The sequence below is a fragment of the Marmota flaviventris genome, chromosome 4, assembly GCF_047511675.1.
Source record: "Marmota flaviventris isolate mMarFla1 chromosome 4, mMarFla1.hap1, whole genome shotgun sequence".
Lineage (NCBI taxonomy): Eukaryota > Metazoa > Chordata > Mammalia > Rodentia > Sciuridae > Marmota > Marmota flaviventris.
The window spans coordinates 101,903,380-101,924,211 of record NC_092501.1 but is presented as its reverse complement, the minus strand read 5'-3'; the positions used below and the strand labels follow the sequence as shown (position 1 = coordinate 101,924,211).

The following is a 20,832-nucleotide window of genomic DNA, read 5'->3' as shown; positions in this document are numbered from 1 at the left end:
TAAATGTGCCAAGGGAATGTCACCTTTATGTAGAAAGTGCCAATCAAAAAAATAAGTAAATAAAGGTGCAAAAGGAAGATCAGAAGAGTAGAGGAGGAATAGGGGGCAGGAGGAGGAAAATAAAGGGAGGATGGGTAGTGAAATTAAATTTCTTGCATGTATGATTTTGTCAAAATGAATCCAACTATTATGTATAAGTATAATGCTATAATAAAGAAAATGAACTCTATGGAAAAAAGGATCTTTCTGAATATAATGGAAAACCCAAGGACAAAAACATAGCTCCTCACAAGGGGCAGTTTTCCTAAGGGTTTAACACAAATACTAAACAGAATAAGGGAAAATGATGTATTGTGGCATGTAATTCAAACCTAGCTTTTCTAAGAAAGAACTGGTATGCGTAGGAAAAATAGGGAAGGAAGCAGCTCCAAGCGAGCTCACGAGGTCTCTGGGTCGGCTTGACTGATCAGCTTTCTCCCAGCTTCCTTCTAGGTATCTAAAGACACAGGAACTTAAGAGCCAAGCTCACCACTGCTGTTAACACATGCAGGGAGCACCAGCAAGGCAGGAGTCCAGAAATTTTTTTTCAAAACTGGTATTTCAGCCAGGCACAGTGGGCATGCCTGTAATCCCAGCAGCTTGGGAAGCTGAGGCAGGAGGATCGCGAGTTCAAAGCCAGCAATTTAATAAGGCCCTAAGCAATTTGGCAAGACCCTGTCTCTAAACAAAAAATACAAAAAAGGGCTGGGGGGTGTGTGGCTCAGTGGTTGAGTGCTCCTGAGTTCAATCCCTGATATATATAAAAAAAAAAAAAAAGAAAAAGAAATTTCAGAAGGAATTTCAAAGTAGGTATCCCAGGAACCCCCAGATTTGGGTTATATTTTCTGTTAGAGTTAGGCTTTAAAAAATCTGAATTGTATTTAACCAGAGTTGAGGTGGCTGGGGCAGGTGACAATGCATGATCTCTAAAAGGCCAACCCAGACACGGTTATTCCAACAATCATGCACATGAGCAAAAATGAATATCCATAAAGAGACTAATCCAAACAGACAAAAGCCTTCCTCTTGCTCTTTTTGTATACTACTCATTGTTGCTTCATGGTTAAGGTAGTAACTTAGAGAGCATGACGTGGTGTATTCCACAACCACCCTTGTCTATGATTATGCCCTGGACTATTCCTGGCCTTTAGCTTTCTGCTCTCCACTCCACCATTATAGTCTTGAGACTATGGGTTTGTTACCTCGAGCAAATCCTGGTTTCTCTCTGGACCAGGAAGATTAGAAGGAAGAGTAGAATGTAAGGAACCCTGGGCTTAGGTGTGAGACACATCTCACTTTGAATTCTTCCTCTCTTCCTTGAGTTTTGTAAGGATAGGCAAGTTTCTAAAAGTTTCTGGTCTTAATATAGAGTCAACAATACCAACCTTATCAATTGTTGGGAAGCTGAAAGAGATAAATCAGGAGACCTAGAAAATGTGTGATAACTGACCTAGTAGAGTGAGTAGGGGCTCAATAAATGGTAGCTGCTGCTACCAAGTAATCACAGCTCAGCCACCCAAACAATAAATCTTTCATTTATTCAACAGTCCTTGTTGCACACACACCATAAGCCAAGTCCAGTGTTAGGTGCTGAAATGGGCTATAGACAGCTTCTGATGTGGAGGTGGGTAGAAGTGGTCTGGAAAATGGAATTGGGGAAAAGATAAGGTGTTGAGAGCCACAGCCAAGTCGGGATGGCACATGGCATTTTGCCAGAAGTGGTTGAGAGGTGATGCCAGCGAGCCACTAAGATGATGATAATTAAGTTAAGCTGTGTATAATTGCTGTGACTGGATGATGCTGGATTGGAACAGGCTGTGTATTCAGACCCTTGCTGTCTGGCAATAGGGCGGCTCCAGCAATAGGGCAGGTCAGCAATAGGGCGCTCCTGCTGCCTCGGGTGCCCACTACTTTTGAGTTCGCATGGAGCCCGGTGGGGAGCTGGGAGAGTTCCTGGGAGTGCGGGTGGAGTGCCGGTGGGGTTCGGGCAATAAAGGAGTTCCTGTTTGAACCTACAAGTGCCTCATGGCGGCTCGGTTATTTTGTGCCCAGCCAGACTGCGGCAATAAGGAATTGATATTGCTTTGAGTTTCTTAACAGAGAGAGCCAGATGTTCTTGCTTCTATAGGGTGAATAATCAAAAATCAGAGCGTTTGTAATGTTAAGAAACCTACCATCAGGCAATGTCAAAATGGGTATTTTCATTTCATTCATAGTTTCTCTATTGTAGAGAGAATAGACTTTAAGACTTTATTTAGATGTTAAGGCAAGAGCCCCACAAAAGTGACTTGCATCTCAGCTCCAAACAAAATGGACTGGCTAAGGGAGGCAAAGTAAAGTCCTTCAGGCTCCCCCGCCCCACCCCTCTTCCCTGTAGCAGAAGAAAGACTCTAAATTGTATCTTCTCTCTCCTCCATGCCATTATGAAATTACTCAAAAGATAACAGTCTGATTGAAATCAAGAAGTAAATACTAGGTCGGGCATGGTGGTGCATGCCTGTAATCCCAGTGGCTAAGGAGGCTGAGACAGGAGGATTGCTAATTCCAAGCCAGCCTCAGCAAATGTGAAGCACTAAGCCACTCAGTGAGACCCTGCCTCTAAATAAAATACAAAAAAAGGGCTGGGGATGTGGTTCAGTGGTTGAGTACCCCTGAGTTCAATCCCCGGTGAGGAGGAGGAGGAGGAGGAGGAGGAGGAGGAGGAGGAGGAGGAGGAGGAGGAGATATGAATACAGTCAGAAATCCAAGTCATTAAAGTTTTCTTTTTGGTTAAATTTTATAATCTAAGACCAGAAGAGATTCTAGACTGTGTCAGCCATTACAACTTTACTGAGAATTAATTCCTTTCACTACTTTCTCCAAAGTTCCTCCAGTGAACAGCTGAGGGAATGAAAGTTTGTCGGGCATGATAGGCTTTAATTCTTCCATGAGGAACCCCAAAGCTCTCATGACGTCTACGTGCAGGCAGAAAAGTGGCCCTTAAAGATGGTCATGTCCTAATCCCCAGTAACTATGTCACCTTACATGCAAAAGTGATTTTGCAGACGTGATTTTGAGATGGGGAGAGTAGCCCCAGATTATGCGACTGTATCCAATCTAATCATTAACTTAAAAATGAAGAAATTTTCTCAGCTGTGATCAGAAAAAGAGATGCAATTAGTAAGTAGAGTCAAGGAGGCGCTACCTCACTGTTCTTGAAGATGGAGAAAGGGAGCCAGGAGCCAGAGAAGGTGCATCTCCGGAAGCTGGAACAGGAAAGGAAATGAATTCTTCCCAAGAGCCTCAGAAAGGATATAGCTATGGTGGCACTTTGATTTTATCCCAGTGAGACCTGCATTCGAATTCTGAAAGAGTAAAGTGATAAATTCATATTGTTGTAAGCTCATTAATCTGCAGTGATTTGTTACAGCAGGAATAGAAAACTAAAGTGGGGACTTCAGGCAAGATGGGAAGAAGAGGGGTCAAGGTGGCTAGATTCGATCCCTCTCCTCTGTACCACTTGAGCACCTTACTGGAGACTACACATAAAAGCAGAAGCTGGCAAAGACATCTAATAAATCATGTCCTCATTTGCTCATTACATAGACCTTGATTCTCCATTCTGAGACATTTCTTTTCTCTCATTGGGTCTCACTGTTGTTGTTTATTACCTTCCTATAACTTTTCATGGGGTGTCACCATCTTGTTTCATTTGGGGATCATTTTTAAGACTTTATTTCAGATTAAAATATAAGCTTTGTTATCCCTCATTATACAAGAACAAAAGGACTGTGAGTGTCTGTTTGTCACTGTATTTCAAATGCTCCCTTACTGCAGAATGAATGGTGCCTTTCTCATCTATCTGCCTGAGCCTGTCACCTGTTCTAGGTCTCTCCAGTCCCCTCAGCCCACATGGACTTCCCAAAGGAGGAAATTTGCCACTTCTGTATTTCATAGTCCAGAGATTGATTTATTTACAGTAGCTAAATGATTTAATAAAGTTCATTTTGTGTTGTTTTTTGGATTGTCCTTAGTTTGAAGATACAAGCACCATTGAGTGTTAACTTTTTAAAAATGATTGTGGAACATGGGGCTGGGGTTGTGGATCAGAGGTAGAGTGCTCGCCTAGCACGTGTGAGGCACTGGGCTCTATCCTTAGCACCACATAGAAATAAAAGAAAGATATGTGTCCACCTATAACTAAAAAATAAATATTAAAAAAAGATCATGGAACAATTTCAAAAAATTAAAACACTAACATCGTCACCATACAAGAATAAGAAAATATCTGGTTTCATTCAATGAATCAGCTTGATATATAAAGTCCTTAAAAATTACAAGGAAATTGATCCTAAGGGGAAACAAAGGCCGGTAGATTGGACCAGCCAAAGGTCATATATAAAAAGACTGGGTGGAACTGGAAAACAATCTAGGGCTCATGATTTTCATTTTAGAGGATTTTGGGTTTCCTTTTTTTTCCTTAAGCACCTTCTTTTCCCAGCAGGCCCATCTAAAAGTGGGTGGGACCTAGACAAATCCTGTTTGGTTTCATGTTTTTCAATACTTCTCTTTCACTCCTCCAAAGAAATACATTTATACTGGTGAAATCAGGTGAAAAGATTTCTGACCCTCAGTTCTTATAAGCACCAAGCCATCAAGGGAGAAGTGGGAAGGGTTCCTCCTTCAGCCAACCTGGGGCGTAAGCCATAGGCTCTTGGCAGCATGGCCCACGAGGCTCATGACAGGTTCTTTAAAAGATGCCCTGACAATGAGACCCACCCTAAGGACTTAAAGTTTATTGCCCCTCGCTTTATCTCTTTTCTCCTTTTCTTCCTGTCTTCTTGTTGGTGTCTTATGTTTGCCCTGAGAATGTGGTTCTGGTATCTCCCCTAATTCAGTTCTTGGCCTTTCTCTAATATCCAGAAACTGACTCTGGCCTTGCCGCACTACTCCACCTCTTGCTTCCTAGATGGGCTTGATATTCATCCCTGGATTTCCAGCCAAGAGTCAAGTTTCTCCAAGTTTCAGTCTCATTCACTCAGCATGTGACCGGCTGCCTTTGCTAGGGACATCTCTCCTTTTTTCCCCCCACTTCCTATGATAATTAATGGATAAAGTATTCATAATAGAATGCTCCTCTTTTGTTTCCTTTAAAAAATGTTTTCTTCTTAGGAACAAAAAACAGAATGGTGGTGGCCAAGTGCTGGGGGAAAATGAAGAAGGGAATTGTGGTTTAATGGGTATATGGTTTCAGATTTGCAAGATGGAGAGAATGGTAGAACTATATTCACAACAATGTGAATATACGGAACAATACTGGACTAATCACTTGCAAACGGGTATTATGGTAAATTTTATGTGTCCTCTTTTTGTTTACCTATTTACTTATGTTTTAAGTCCCCTGAGGGTGTGCATCATTTCTGAAGGTCCCGCAACACCAATCCTATGCTTAGAGAGAATGGACCAGTTCCTATTCTATCTCCCTGCTCCCAAAGTCCATTTAATATGTTGTCCTCAAATAGAGGCTGTATCAGATATTAAATACAGATACTACACTTGATCTTAGCCAAAAGGTCAAGAAGCAAAGTGTGTGTGTGTGTGTGTGTGTGTGTTTAAATCACATTTTTTTAAAAAGAGAATTTTTTAAAAAATGTTTTTTCCTATGCTTTACTATGCATATTTTTATTTTTGTTGTTGTTGAAGTGGGTGCCAAATTTACAAGTGCTTATTTATTTAGAAATAAGACCTACAACATGGCCCCTATAATTTCTTCACAAACCTGGTCCCAGCAATATGGAAGTACACAGTCTACAAATAATAGTTGAGGATCAACTGAACACTGCTAGACATTCCTAAATACTGGCAGAAATTCAAAGGAGAATGGTAAACAAGCCATTTCTTAGTGAAATTTATACTCTTAAACAATAACAATAATAGATCTACCATTTGCTAGGGTTATTCTGTGCCAGGAACTGTGTGTCCTGTATACCTATTTCTTTATTGTCTTAACATTGAATGAAGTAAGTCATTTTTCTCCAATATTTGGAGGTGGCATGTACCTCCTTGGAAAGCAAATCTAGAATTAAATTCTGTTGAAAATAGGATTCATATGTATTAGTGTCTGTGTGCCAAGCAGAGTGTTGAAGAATCTTATATAAAAGTTTCTCTCCATTTTAAAGATAAGAAAATCAAGGCTCATCCAGGTTAAAAAGAAGTGCCAAAGACCACTTAGCTAATAAGACACTGAGATTATATATAAAACTGGTGTCTGGCTGATCCCCAAAATACCACAGTGGTTTCTGCCATGCTATGCAGCCTTCCCTTAGAGCAGTTATACAAGGTGGAAAGTGGCTAAATGTGTCAAGAATGCTACATGAAATAATATAGGAGAGAAGAGGAGATTTACTGCATGTGGAGTTGGTTGAAATGAAAAGGAATCTAGGAAAAAAGAATAACATAAGCAAAGGAGCAGAATGAGGAACAGGGATTTGGTGTGGTAAACAAGCAGTAGAGTTGGCTGGAATCTTCTAAGCAAGATGTACGGCAATAGATGGGATGGGAAAGCTTCACAAGGCCTGGACCTGCAGGACACTGATGTCTAGTAGTGGAGAAAAATTCAGATTTTTCAATCAGAGGATGAAGAGCTATGCTTTAGGTACGTTCATCTAGCAAAGGAATGTGAGGCATATAAAATGAACTGCATGGAGACTGGGAGAATGTTGAGAAAGAAACAAAAGCTAGCTCAACTACTTCACTCCCCTTCATCCTATCTCTTTTTAGGTTAACATTGACCTTAACATTGGAAATATATCCTCAACACTATCTAGGACTCAATAGGATATTTTCCTAACACTACTTGTTTTTAAATGATTTAAATAGGATATTTTTTTTTACCTCTCCCCTTAAAAGTCTGTAGGTTTTAAAACATAATTTGAAGTTCATTTTCCAGGGAGGAATCCAATTTGGCTTTTGTTGTTTCTGGTGGGATATTATATGATTTTATTTTTTTTTATTGCAAGCCTTTAGAATGGTTCACAGATGTTGCAGCTAAAATAGATCCTCCTGGAACTATTTGGTTTGAGAAAATCTCTGTTGCCATGGATTAAATTAATAGGAGACCTCTTGTTTAAAATTTAAGATTTATTCACTTTTAAGAAATAATGGTATTTCATTAAATTTATGTAAGGCAGTCATGGGGACAAGTGACATTTGGAACATTAACCATGGGTCTACCTCATTGCAACTCTAAGATCAGGTTATGCCACATTCATATGAAAGACCATTTCTCCCCAAATCAACCAGGCCAACATTTTTATGAACTAAGAAATTCATACTTCTCCATGGTCAGCTGCTGGAGAAATATAGCTATGCGAAGAATATCTATGATTTAAATTTTACATATGGATAGGCTGAAATTTAGCCAATCTCCATTAGAAACATTTAACAAAATATTATCAAATTTGAACACTAACTAAACACCAGCTGAATCCTGTACAAACTGACACTGCATATAAGCAACATCCAAAATGTGCTCCTTGGTCTTCCTCTCTTTTCCTCTTCCCCACAGCAAGCTCAACCATGGACACTAAGGTCAAGTTTTTATTGTCTCAAACAGGAAGAACATGTACATCTGCACCTCCAATTCTGACCCATCTCTCAAGACTCAAATGCACATCTTTCTATTATGCATTTTCTTGTCAGGCACTTGACATACAAGATGCCCAGTCCAAATTTACCAATTTAACCACATCATGGCCCAAAGTGGGATGTCTACAAGAGAAATTTCCAGATTATGTTCTAGGAATGCTGACCCCCCGCCAAAAAAGACTAAATTATTAAAGAGATTTATGGTCAACTGAGTCTGCGCAATTTAACATACTCTATAACACTTTCTTGGGGGATTTGTGTTGAAAATTAAACTTCTAAAGGCTTTTAGGCTTCCTGCAGACAAAAACTTGTTTATTTTGTTTATCCCAGTATTTTGTTTGATATTAGATCTATTTCTTACATAACATCTGTTAACATTCTGAAAAACAAGTGTTCAGAAAAGAGATTTTTTTTAGAACTGTGCCTATAGATTGTATTTTATTCCTCTGATCTCCCAACTGCTATATAAAATCCATTGTCTCCTTGTGCAATTATACCTGAGAGTATGTCTAAGCAGGCTGCCTGAATTTATCTACACACTGTACCACTCATCAGTTGTGAGATCTGAACAAGCTACATCATGTCTTTGCTCGGTTTCTAGATCTTTAAAATGGTTTATCTTCCTTAAAGGACTGTAAGGATTAAGTAAAGTACTATGTTCAATGTAGTTAGAACAATGCCCAGAACATAACAGTCACTCAACAAATGTTCGATTTTATTACTATCCTCATTACCTCCAAAATATCTTTTGAATATTTTCTGTTTCTTAATGCTCTTTATAGTTCAGGTGTGCATCATTTTTTTCCCCTGGACTGTAACAATTATAGCAATTTGTGCTTCCTTGTTTGTTTATAAATGTACTTGGTGTTTTCTTGTACATTATCTAATTAACCTAATAAATACTTCATTTACTCTGTTCACAAACTTTCTACTTTGTAATTCATTCATCACACTACCATTTAATTTTTTTAAAACACAAACATAATGACGCTCCATTATTTATGTAAAAGAGGGAAGTAGCAACACCTCATCAAGATGGGCACACCCCCAACTTCCACTAGACGGCCTTACAATCCAGCGAGATTCCTCCAGTATAGAACACATGGTGGACTTGCAGGTCTTCTGACTTGGCTGATACAGTTTCTTGCTTTGCCTTGGAGACCCTTACTTCTTCTTCCACTGGTTAAAAACCCTACTCATTCCTTAAGGTCCACCTTAGATTTCACCTGCTTTGTGAAATATTCCTCAATTTTATGCAATTAGCCTTCTTTTCCTGATTATATGTATATAATATATATATATATACACACACACACATACATACACACATGTACTTAGAACAGTATATTTATATATGTATATATATATATATATATATATATATATATATATATATATATACACACACACACACATATATACATACACACATATATATTTGGGGGGTCTGAGGGTTGAACCCAGAGGTACTTTACCACTAAGCCACATCTCCCCTCATTTTTACTTTTTGAGACAGGGTTTTCTTAAGTTGCTAAGGGTCTCTCTAAGTTTTGGAGGCTCCACTCAAACTTGCAATCCTCCTGCCTCAGCCTCCTTAGTCACTGGGATTAGAAGCACATACCACCATGCCCAATATGCCATGTGTCATACAATTCATTATGCAGAGACTCTCTTCCATGTTAAATCATGAGCTCAATGAGAAGTGATGTTCTATCTGTATTTTTATATTTCACAAACACAATGCCTTACATATAGTAGGAGACCATGTAAGTATTTATTTTGTTCATATAGAAAGTTTCTTACTACCAGTAGCATATATCACACCTTAAGCAAATACTATACCTAAAAGTGTCAATTGATTGGTAATTCTCTCCTTGCCAAAAGAATTCAAACAGTGTTCCTTTAATGAGGAAGAGAACCAGTATCTTAAAATAAAAACATAATCACATGGAAATTTTATAAAACACACCTACAACACACACCTGTATCTACCAACCTTCCCAGGATTCTGGCTTGGGATATGATCATGTTTTTGTTGGGATTCTCTTAAAATAAATATAAAAGCCAACTAATATACTGGCCCTATAAGAATATGATATCTTCATTTTTCCGATGGAGACTTCCTGGTTGGCTCTCAGTGAGGTGATCTAATCTATAGTGTCACTCCCTAATCTAGGTTCACTCGCAGGTCAGATGTCCCCAGTTGTTTCTGATTCAATGACCTCATCTCCTGCAAGGGAGCTACCCTTCTTTCAAAGGGCTGCTACTGGAAAATTATGTGGCAGACCTACCTAGTACAGAGGCGAATTTTCCAGATCTAAAGTATAGTATCCCCACTGTGTATTGTTCTCAACGCCTCCTCCCTGGCTGTGGATAGGTCTTGGAAATACTGGCTAGAAGTAGGAAGAATAATTCTTCTTAAACCTTCCCTTTTCCCACAAGTACACTCAATTAATCTGTTTCCCAAAGAAGTTTAAGTGTTTGTACATGAAAGACACATTTTCAATTTTTTTTTTTCTTTTTTCACTTTGTGACTGACAGGACTCATGAATCAGATTTAATTAGGAGCCATCTCGAGGTCAGTGTTGTTTGGGACAGTTCCTTTGCTTATCCTAATTTTCACTGATTCACACCATTATGCTCCATGTTCATGCTCTGGACATCTTAGCCATTACCGTTTGCCATAACTGGGATGGTTGGGTTCCATTTTGTCAGTTAATAATAAACTATTATCTATCCCTGCTACACCTCTACCAAGACCTTTCTTTTTCCAGAAATGACTTTATAGTTATTATCTAATCTTTATAAAACCATGGAGGAAGTTTTCTCATCTAACAGACGGTAAATGATTAAGAAGCAGACAGTTAAAGAACGAACCTGCTCAAGGTGACAGGGCAATTTCGTGATGAAATAATACTGAGGATTGTTCATTTCCAATAGTTCAGTCTGCAAACCTCATAATATTGTCCAAATTTTATAGTTGACTTACTTTTCTTACAAACCATCAAGAGGCTGGATAAAATAAGAACATGCATTGGAATGCAGGAACTAGAGTTAAAAGTGTCCTATAGAGAGTTTATATGGTGATTCTATTACTGTTTTTGTTTTTTTAAAAACCAGGTCTGGCTATTATTCACGTATTTATGAAATCATTGCTTGATTCTGAAAGCAGTTACAACCCTAGGTATAATTATGTACATAATGTTGTTACTACTTTCCCAGAAATTATGTAAATTCCCAAAATAATTTTGGACATATTTTAACTTTTTTAATTTAAAAAAAGATGGAAAAGATCTTCTCCTAGAATGTTTACATTCATTTCAGTGGTACGCTCTACCTTTTAGTAACAAGTATAATAAGTGTAATTTTTTTTACTAAGTAGCAACTAGATGGAATAAGGGAGAAAAATGCCCAATCTGGGGCATTTTTACATTTCTGATAACTACTGAGCAAATTAATATTTTATGCATAAGTAAAAAGTATATAGTTAGTTCTAATTTTATTTTTGCCTTTTAAGGAAATTTTATTTTATAGATTAAATACACTCCTCTTTTTTTAGAAGCTTAAAGAGCCTAAAATCACCTTGCATCTTAGAATTTATAGTAATCCAATACTTTCCTAATCTGTAAGTACTTATAAAGTTTGATCACTCAGTTAGATATTGGAGTCTAAACACATATACATTCCATAATAGAATGTAGCCTCCATCAATAAATGGATTAGGTCATTATTGATGAATCCCTGATATTGAAATAAGTGCCTAGAATATAGTGGGTACTGAATAAATATTTGCTGTGAGGAGGGAGACAGGGATACAAAGGTTAACACAATGCTTTTTTCTAGAGTCCAGGGTATCTGAAGAGCATTTGGAAATGGATCTACTAGTGATATTCAAGAGCAAAACAATATTAAAATAATAAAACAATATTAAAAAATATTTTGTTCCACTTTTTTCTTTTCAGCACCAGAAACAGAACCTAGACCTTCATTTGCTAGGCCAATTCTCTATCCTTGACCTGCATTTCCAGCCCTTTTTTATTTTTATTTTGAGATAAGGTCTTACTACATTGCCCAGGCTGGCCTCAAACTTGTAATCCTCCAGCCTCAGCCTCCCAAGTTCCTGGGATTACAGGTGAGGCCCGTTGTGGCCCACAAGACTAACATAATTCTTTAAAATCAAATGAGAATTACCATTCTTAAAAACATATGTACCAGTTATACAACTTTATGGGAAAAAATGTAGGTGATATGACTTTCTCTTAAATATTCAATTTCAAAAACATATGTGAAAATTCCACATGATGAATGAATCAGGTTCCACAGCAGACAAGCAATTATTTGAAGCCAGAATTCTAGGAATAAGCGATAGCAGTAGTGATGGCTAAGGCCTGGAATGTCAGAAGTTAGAGGAAAGAATAAATATCTTTTTTCTTTGTACCAGGGGAAAGAAACCAGGGGTGCTTTATCACTATGCTACATTCCCCGTTCTTTGAGACAGGTTCTCATTAGGTTGCCCAGGCTAGACTTGATCCTCCTGCATCAGCCTCTCAAGTCACCAGGAATGCAGGCATATACCACTATGCCCAGATTCAGTCTACATTTTTTAAACCAAAAAAGAAAAGAAAAGAAAAGTTGCTTTAAACAGTTGTCTAATAATAAATACACACTTGATTTTATTATGTAAAACATGCATGATGAAGATAGGCAAACGTCAAGTCTTTTCAGATGCGTTTCTATACCTTGTAGGCCAGTTGCTATAGATTGTCACACTCATGTTACAGGTCATTGCAATATAGCAAGGTCACTGCTTGGCTTTGAGGGCACAAGTACATTAAACAAACAAACAAATAAAAAATCATTGCGAGCATGTACAGATATGTAACAACAAATCCCATCAGTAGGTATAACTATAATGTACCAATTAAAAAAGTGAGAAAAAAATCCATCATTCCCAAGAAAGACAGACTTTTCTAAACTTTCTTAATTCTTAATACTCTATCAAGAGCTAGGTATGGCAGACTGATTACACAATGTGTGGTGCCCCAGCTTATCAACAAGTCCATTCTCTCTCTCTCTCCCGCTATCTCGCTCTCTTACTCTCTCTCTCTTTTCTGGGTCCACAGATCCACTACCCTGGTTCCACTGCAACTATCCCTCAGATGTAACCATGTGACTAAATTCTATTCAATGGAAAATAAGTTGAAATGCTGACAGGTCAAATTTTAAAATGTCCTACATAGGTTCCCTCCTTCCAGATGTCTGGGATGAAGGAAATCCTCAGGTTGACCTTGGAAACTACATGTTAAACCTAGCAAAGCAACTGCCAGACTGTATTCCTGAATAACTGCATGGAGCGTATCGTAGTTTATTTTCCAAGATGGCTGTCATCCATTCCTTTCTCACCTATAGAACTTGTCATTCCCCATCAAGAGGTAGAGTCCACCCCGATTGTTCTACAGAATGAAAGGCCATTCTGAGACTAAAGCTCCCAGAGAGCCTTCTTGTAACCCCGACACTACTCTATTAGGAAGCCTAAGGAGACCTATTGTGTACAAGGCCCCCACAAAACCATATGGACTTACCAGGCATATGTGTGAATTATCCTGGAAGGTTCTTCTCCAGCCCTTTTTAAGCTGCCTCAGCTGATATCATGTAGAACAGAAAACTTCTCAGTGGGGACATTTCCAAATTCTGAGTCCTCAAAGTCCTGAAACATGATGAAAGTAGGTATGCTTTAAGATGCTGAATTTGGGGATAATTTATTACATATCAACCTAACCTCCATCCCAACACCACCCTGAAATATACCTGCACCAGAAGCAAGCTTCTATTATTTTGAGCCTGTTTATGTTTAATTATCATTACAGGAAGAAGGAGAGGTTATCTTCCTCTTCTAGCACAAATATTATGAGAAAATTGGAGAAACCAAGAAGAGATACAGAAAAGTAAACGATCCTGGTCTCCTCTCTGTGTGTTACAGTATGAAAGTTGAGGAAAAGCTCTCAAAACACGCACCAGAAAGCACCTGGGAAAGAAGGGCTCCTGCCACACTTTACATTACTATCTGAGAGGAAGTCTCCTTGCAGAATGACATGCAGCCTTGGGGCAGAGAATGTAGTACAGTGTGCAAGAAGAGAAACTTTATGCACAAGAGAGAGCCTCAAGTCACCAGTGGACTATGCAGAGCCCTTAAGTTGCCACATGTCCTTGGAATGGCATTGGGTAGAGTTAGTTAAGAATCAGAATGGAGAAATTTGACTAGTGTGGACCTGGTAGGAAAAATATGGACTAAAGTCAACAGTCGGAGAGTTAATAGGTGCAAACTTGGAGTTATAACCATATCAATAAAAAAAAAAAAAGAAAAGACAAGAGGAGCCAGTGCTTTGGAGAGTATGGTTAGGCCCTGTCATACCGAGAGCCAGACCATAAATTGCACAAGCAGCAGACCTCTGCAGGGACCCAGGGTCAGGACCTCTCAGGCAATGACTGTCTCCTACATAGCTCAGAGCAAACGAGAACCCAGGGTTTACTCTGCCACCATGAAGTCACTTGGAATCACACTTCCCTGGGTCCCAACACTGGCCTAGAGAGAAACAAAGGAGAAAAGATCAAAAAAAGAGTTTATGCATTTATCCAGATGAGAATGAGAAAGTTTTAAAAGAGATTTTAAATTATTTGATCAGAAAACACTAAATTGATCTATAATATCATGTTACTAGTATTGTCCATTTAGGAAGGTTATCAGGTCGGTTAAAGACAAAAAAGAAAACACATTTTTCTACATATTGTAGTTTAGTTTAAGAGCATTTACTACACCATTAGGTATGCACAGTCATTTTATTCTCTAGATAAGAAAACCAAGTCACCAAAGTCAGAATTATATCCACAACACAGCAGGCACCAAACTTCTTTTCAGGCTCAGGCCAGTGAATTTGTTCTGTACCCTCTGCTGTCTCCTGTCCCCATAGTCCATATTTATTATCCTGCTTGTGACTCAGAACTCAGATGTCAACTAAGCTTAGTTTTGAGAGCTACACATAATGAGTTGGAGAGGCAGAGAAAGAGAAAATGGTATTTCCAAAAGTTTACTACAGTACACACATACACACAGTCACAAAACCTGAACATTAAATACTTTCTTGGTGTTTACACACGTAGGCAAACATTGCCCAGTATTTATGTGTGTGCAAAGTTCTGTCACAAGAATTCATTTTGAATACCTGTCTGTGGACACCTGATGACTTTTGTTAGGCTCAGCGTACTTGTAGTTCCTGTGCCCTACAGAGGAATGTCTGAAGAGAACTGTGGTTTGTTTGACAAAAGCTCAAGTCACGTGAGGTCCACCACTTGCAGGAGGAAGTGAAGGACTCGGCAATGCCTCGCCCTTGCTGGGACACCTTGGGGAACCTAAAAGCTGGCTCCACACCAAAAGAGTTAGAGAACCTATGATCTACCTCTGGAGATAGTAAATAAATGTCAAATAGCGGTTAAAAATGTGATACCTTGCAGCACCATGTAGATCAGCTGCTCCCATTTTCTGTAAGTCCATGGACCACCTTATAAGAATTATATGGTCCTGGTGGATTCCACAGAGTGAAGGTGGCTTTGTTTATGTGGTGCTGTCATACCCTGAGATGGTTCTAGCAGTTCTTGGCTGCATGAGGAAGTGATAAACAGCGTGATCATACAGAAGATTTATCTGTAGGGAAGTGGCTCTTAATAAGGGAGCAGCAGTTATAGGAGCTGCCAGGGGGCGCCAGAGGAAGAGACTATGGAGCATCAGAGAAAGGGGTTCCTAGAGAGGAATTCTTCCCCACAGCTTTCTTTCAGAAGGGGCTGTTCATAATCAAAAAGGAAGTTAATCTATTTCTATTTATTGTCTGTATGGGAGGGATGAAGTTTCTTATTTAACAACTAGTAAACTTGGTTGCTCAGAAACTCCAAATTAGAGTTTATGTCAACAGGGGCTGCCCACAGCCTCTTAGCCTGGAGAGCTAACTGAGGGATAGGTAGGTTGCTGCAGAAGAACAAGGTGGTGAGTGGTAGGGAGCAAATGATTGCTGCTGTTCCTTATACTGAAACCCACAGGGCTTCACTCGGCAGTCCCTTTCTTCGTCGTTTGAGATACAAACTGAAAAATTGTTGAGTTTACTTTGAACTGCTATTTTGAACAAATTGCTGGTACTGTGCCCTTCAACAGATGAATGATTTTTTTTTAAATGTGGTATAAATACACGACGGAGTATTACCTAGCCATAAAGAAGAACAACTTTATGACATTTGCCAGTAAATGAATGGATCTGGAGATTATCATGCTAAGTGAAATAAGCCAGTCCCCAAAAAGCCAAAGGTCGAATGGTTTCTTTGATATGTGGAAGCTAATCCACATTAAGAGGGGGAGGGAGAGAAAGAATAGAAGTTCAGTAGATTAGACAATGGGGAAAGGAGAGTAGGAAGGCAGGATAGAAAAAAGAAAGGGAGAGAAGACAGAAAAAGGAAGACAGTGGAATCTGACATAATTTTCCTACGTACATATATAAAAACATCGCAATGAATTCCACCATCATCTACATCCATGAGAATGGGGTCTAATTAGAATATGATATATTTCGTGCTAGTATAATTATATCAAAATGGATTCTACTGTCATGTATAACATGTATTAAAAAAGAACCAATAAATAAAATATTTATATATATAATTTATATATATATAACTATTTATATATATAATTTATATATATATATATATATATATATATATATATATATATATATCCTGAAACAAAGCTAAAGAGCAGCAGCCACCTCAATCATTTAAGATACCCCAGTGTGAAAATAATAAAATAAAATATTTTAAAAATAGTATGTACCTTAATTGGTTGGGTCATACCTGATTTCTTAGGTTTAAGTAGGTATGAAACTCATCTATTGTAAATACTGTGTCACTGATCTTTGTTCTTAGGTATAGTGAGAACTCTTCAGTTATACCGAATTTCTGTTCTCTAATTGAACCATTTTGCTTTTTTTTTTCTAAGCTTTGCACACTAAATGTTGTTAATTATGCCCCCAAATTAATTTTTTCAGGTACACCTATTTCCAAGGCTAATTTTACTTATAACTAGAAAAGGAGATGACCTGTTCATGCTAAGTACAGTTATATTTTTGCTTCACTTGGCAAGTCTCCCTCTTTTTTTCTTTTTATTGTAGTAATTGTCTTTCAACTTAACAGATTGATTTTAGAATGAAACTTGACTTAAGAATAAATCTAGAAAAAGAGTAAATTCCCTTTTCCAAGTGCCTTAACCACAGAGTAAGCAAAAACCCATAATCAAATATGGAGGATTTCTTTATTTCTATTTCAGAGCTCCTTAGCCTAATAAATCCATATATGTAGTATGGAGGGAGAGGTGCTGGGGGATTGAACCCAGACCTCACACAAGCTAAGCAAGGACTCTACCACTGAGCTATATCCCCAGCGTGTCACTCCCCCACCACTTTTTAAATATGTTTTTTATTCTGAGATGGGATCTTGCTGAGTTGCCCAGGCTGGCCTCAAACTTGTAATCCTCCTGCCTCAGCCTCTTGAGTAGCTGGAATTACAGACATGTGCCACCAAGCCCAGCAACTCTTTTTTATTTAATATCTTGTTTTTAGGTATAGTTGGACACAATACCTTTTATTTATTTGTCTACTTGTTTGTTTAATGTGGTGTTGAGGATTGAACCCAGCAACTTGAACATGCTAAGCAAGTGCTCTACCACTGAGCTACAACCCCAGCCTCAGCCAGCAACTCTTATGCATTTTTTAATGAAAAATAAAGAAACTTGAAATAAAAGCTCTTTTAAGTCTTGATACCTAGAAATCGTTGAGTGGTTGAACTCTATGATTATATTATCTCTAAAGCCCCATAGATACTGATCTTTTTTTAAATTTTTTTTAGTTGTCAATGGATCTTTTGTTCTATTTATTTATATGTGGTGCTGAGGATCAATCCCAGGGCCTCACACATTCCATGCAAGTGCTATACCACTGAGCCACAACTCCAGCCCTAGACACTGATTTTTATAACTTATTGCTAAAGGCAAATATTTTATTTTTTTTTAATATTTTTTAAGTTGTTGATAGACATTTATTTATTTATTTATGGTGCTCAAACCCAGTGCCTCACACATACCAGGAAAGTGCGCTACCCCTGATCCCCAGCCCCAGCCCATGGGCAAATATTTTCTAGAGATGACATTTTAAACCTGTTCCCTTTCTATTTGCATACCCATTTATGAATTGTATGTAGAATGGGAGTGTGCTTAGTACCACCAAACGACATCTTTTGATGTTTGGCACCTAAATGTTCAAGGGAAAAATTAAGAATATTTATTCATCTATTTTTACAACTTGAGGTAACATGACTGCATGATATAGATGATTGTGAGACACAGAGAGTGGGTGTTAGAGCTAAATAGAAAGATACTTTTAGGATCCATTGAAAACAGAGGCACTCTATCCCAGATAGGAAATGTAGATGGAAAAATGGAGAAAATGTGGAGAACGATTGGCATGGAGTTTACATTTCCCTTCACCCTGGCAACTTAAAAACTTCAGTCTCTGATGGAAGGTATACTAATAAACAACAGCCACTCTGTAATCCATGCCTTCCTAAAAGACAGGAAACAAAGCTATCCCAGGACTAGAATGAAAAGGAAAGAAAACAGCATCCGTGAGGAAAGTTGACAAGGGAGTGGAAAGATCCTTGGCCATTCCTAAAACGCAGTAGATACAGTTTGGTCTTGGGAAACTGAAAGACGGAACACAGAAGTAAATGTATGCAGAGTCTTGTGCTTGTTTGAAAAAACAAATGTCTCTGAGAATGGCAAATACCTCTTGCAGACTGAGATTTCTTGGGAATCCTCAACATCTGTATGCAACCTCCCCATTTAATGAATATATGAGAATAGAAAAGAGAAGAAACATTTGATGAGGCAAAATTTAAAATAAATTTGCTTATTTATAAATAAATGATTGATTGTCTACTACTTGTCTCTTATAAGCCCTTGGGATTCAAAAAAATCTTGTTCCTTCATGTGGTTTATATTCTTATAGGAAAATACAAATAAGTAACCAAAATAAATACAATATATAAGTTGATGATAAGAAAACCAAAGCAGTCAGAAAAGTTCTCACTGATAAAGTCATATTTAAATTCATATTTGAATAAGGTAAGGGGGCAAGGCATAGGGAAAATCTTCTAAGCACATTCAAACAAAAGTCCGGAGTAACATAGAAAGAGAAAATGCAGAATGAAGTTAAAAAGATAACTGGGAATGGGATTCCACCTCTTGGGTCCCCTTCTTCCTCCGGGAGAAGTCTTTTCTGCTGTCCTTTAATAAACTTCTAATTTCTACTCTGAAAAAAAAAAAGATAACTGGGAATTATACTCATGAAGGATCTTCTAAATCATGCATAGCAATTGTTTATTACTATATAACAACCTGTCCCCAAATCTAGTCATTTATTTTGCTTACAAATCTGCAGTTTATTCAGGGAATTATGGCAATGGCTCATGTTCATACCCCATGGCCTCAAATGCAGCAGTTTGATTAGGGGCTGGAGCATCCATTCCAATGATGACTTAGTCACATCCTTGGCAGTTGGTACTATCTGTAATCTGGTATCTCAGATAAAACTGGGCTATGGACCCCCAGTGATCTCTACAGGTGTCTTAAGGTTTCTTACAGAATGATACCCGATTTCCAAGTATGAGGTTCCCATGAGAGTAAGGAAGGAATGCGTGGCACCTAAGTGACCTAGGCTTAGAAGTCAGAGAGTATTACTTCTGATATAATCTACTGATTGTCAGCCTGAAGTTCACTGGGAAGACATCTTTGAGAATCAAGAATAACTCCTTGACTGTCCTTTAGAGAGGATATCCCTTGCCTGGTGCAAATGACTAGCTTTTTTACCAGATAAGCCCTGCTCCAAAAAATAATTTGAAAATTGAATAACATACAAAAATAAAACCTGTTAGAAGGAATCAGAAAGTTCCAAGTGCAGACTTAACTTGAGAATTCAGGATATCAAAGGAAGGGAAATACATGAAGGTAAGTCCAACATTCCATGCTATCTTTTCCTCTGAGACGTTTGCTGTTTTGTAAGTGAGGTGTGTCTGACAGTTAAGAACCTGATCAGAAATATGAGGCTAACTCGCAAAGAAGGTGAACAGAGATTGCAGTAAATTTAAGGGGTTAAAGAGAAAAAAAAAATGAGTTCCAGGCTATGAAGGTGGCCAAGAGCAGAAGGGACAAGATTCCAGATAGCAGAAAAGTACAAAAAAGGAACAACAACAAAAAAAAAAAAAAAAGAGAGAGAGAAAAAAAAATTTGGTGCTACTTTTCCTTTGGGAGGAGGTCTTCCAAAAGGCCTATATTCTGGGAAAATTAAAATAACCAATTAGCAAAGAATTTAAACAGAGTTTTGGATAGTCTCTCAGTATGGATAGGCAAAATCTGAGATCCAGAGATTGTCAAGGGTGAAAGACCTTTCTTTGTAAACGTCCCCAACTTACAGTAAGGACCTGGAAAAAGAAAGAGAAAAACTGAAATATATTATTCTTCACAAAGAAGGCTTCACTCAGCATAGAATCATCTTCATAATAGACCAAATTAGTGTGATCTGTTCTTAATCTAATTGCCTGCCAGAAGGGAAAATATACTTTTCAGATATCATGAAGCCTTTCTATAATTTCTCATAAACAATGTCTACAATTCAATCAAAAGTTGTCAGATATACTAAAAAAGAGGACCAAGAAAAAACATACAATATAAATAGAACTGCAAGCTGATTAAGAATTATTTCTCAGAAGCAGACTTTTAAAAATCAGTTTTAATATATTCAAGATCACTGATGAGAGACAGGAAATTCCAGCAGAGAAATTAAGTCCATTAAAAAAGAAATTCTGGATTTCAAAATGTAACAGATGAACTTAATAAAGAACTTAAAGGATAGATTTAATATCATATCAAATACAGATAAAGAGAGACTAAAGTCCTGGGAGAAAGAGAGAAACAGAGACAGAGAGAGAGAATGGAGGAGAAAATGTAGCACATAGGGTACATGGTCAAAATAACTAGCCTGTATATAACTGGACTCCTAAAATGAGAAGAATGCAAGA

The 20,832-nt window shown here is 37.9% G+C and overlaps 1 non-coding gene across 1 annotated transcript; it reads right to left on the bottom strand.

The window, feature by feature from the left end:
- Positions 1–5,422: 5,422 nt before the first annotated feature.
- Positions 5,423–5,604, bottom strand: LOC114094931 (U2 spliceosomal RNA). The gene has a single exon (XR_003583162.1). It is a non-coding gene; the product is annotated as a U2 spliceosomal RNA (small nuclear RNA).
- Positions 5,605–20,832: the final 15,228 nt, after the last annotated feature.